Consider the following 1,921-nt stretch of genomic DNA (forward strand, 5'->3'; position numbering starts at 1 on the left):
GACATTGAATTATTAATCATTACTCTTTGAATTCAGTCATTCAATGGGTTCTGAATCCTTCCAATTGTGTTATTGTTTAGTCTAGATGTCTCTGGCTTTTCTGCAAGAAAAATATAAAAAAATTAACTTCATCCTTTGTTATAATCTACTTACACTATATCTAAAGCATTCCCTCATTTACCAATTTAGTAATCCTGTCCAAAAAAAAGGAAAAAGGTTAGGTTGACATGTCCTATTCTTGATAAAGCTATGCTGGCTCTTTGTCATCATGGTTTCCTCTTTCAAAAGATCATTAACCATCTCCTTAATGATTTGCTCTAGAATTCTCCAAGGAACCAAAGTTAAACTTACTGACTTAAAGTTTACAGAATCTATTATTTTCCTTTTTAAAAAATTTACATTCTTAGTCTTACAGTATCTCTTCAATTCTCCATAAACTTTCAAATATCACTGACAAAGGTTCACCAATCACACTGGGATAAATTTGCCAAATTTTATACAGTCTGAGATCCAGGATGTTTCTCTAAGCAGGGGCAGGATGGGTAACCAACAGTGATCCAAGTGGGAAGGTAGGAATTTCTGATTTTGATTTTTTACCTATTTCTGATACCATTTGTTGACTTGCCCACCTGTGCTGGTGGCACACACTACCAATCTCCCTCTGTGTCGCCTACCACTCCATCTTGCCCCCTTGTCTAATTTGGAGGATATTCACTTAGTATCTGGTCTTGATCCCAGGTTGAAACCCAGCTAGATGCCAAGCACAAGAGCCATTATAACCTGAATCATAATCCAGGAACCAAGAATTAAATATCAACTTCCTACTATAATGAAAAGTAGCTGTATCCCTGCCTGATTTTTTGCAATATTTTCTTTGGGATGAGCTCTATTTCCCCCTCCTAATACTGCCAATTCCTGCATTTACAGACACACATAGTGCAGCTGCACATTTAAAAGAAAGTTTAAGTAATTTTCATTATTTTTTATCTGATTTGTACATCCAGCCAACTGTGTTTGTGGGTCATGTGGAACAAGGGTTTCCTCAATTATCCTGAGTAATTGGGATTTGGCTAAGACTGAATTGTGATCTCCTGCTATTTCATCATAAAACACAAATTTCAAATGTCCCTGGGTAACTGACTTTGTACTCAGCACTCAGGTACAAAAGCTCATTGAAAATTGTAGCGCATTTTCTGCCCTTGTGGAGGTAGTGTTTGGCACTAAACACAAGTAGAAAACTGAAAAGAGATTGGGCATCAAAGGATAAGGATACACACAGAACTTGTGTCATATTTTTAGTCAAAGTCCAAAGCTAGATTCTAAATAATAATCAGTTTTTTAAAAAATATTTTATATATTTTTCTTCAATTTTATCATAACACCATAAAATATGATTCTTGAATGCTGAAATGAAAAAAAAAGTCAGGTAAAGAAATAAAATATAGTTTGATAGTCAATTATTTAAAGAAAGATTTCATTCTCTTTCCCTGTCCATATCATTGTACCTCTGGGTTCCTTTAAAGATCAGTTTTGTTATTTCTTTCTCCCCAAGGCCTTCCCCATTCGTGATTTTTAGTTCTCTTCTTCCCTCTGGTAATTGCTTATATTCTATAATCATTTGCAATATTACCTCTAAAAAATGTAAACTCCTTGAGGACAGGGACTAATTTTTTTTTATTTTTTGTCTTTGTACTCTCAGTACCTTAGCAAAGTATTTGGCATATCATAAATACTTTGAATTGGATTGAATTAAATTGCTGGAATTGAATCGAATCAGTGATCATTTCCTAATGTTGTATGACCCTATGTGTTTGTTTTTTAATACAAGAAAGAAATAAACTTTGGGGATAAAATGCAGATATGAGAAATGAGAGAACGAGAAAGAACTATGGATGTTAATTTAAATCATGTCGGTCTATAC

This window comes from Antechinus flavipes, chromosome 1 (assembly GCF_016432865.1).
Source record: "Antechinus flavipes isolate AdamAnt ecotype Samford, QLD, Australia chromosome 1, AdamAnt_v2, whole genome shotgun sequence".
Classification (NCBI taxonomy): Eukaryota; Metazoa; Chordata; class Mammalia; order Dasyuromorphia; family Dasyuridae; genus Antechinus; species Antechinus flavipes.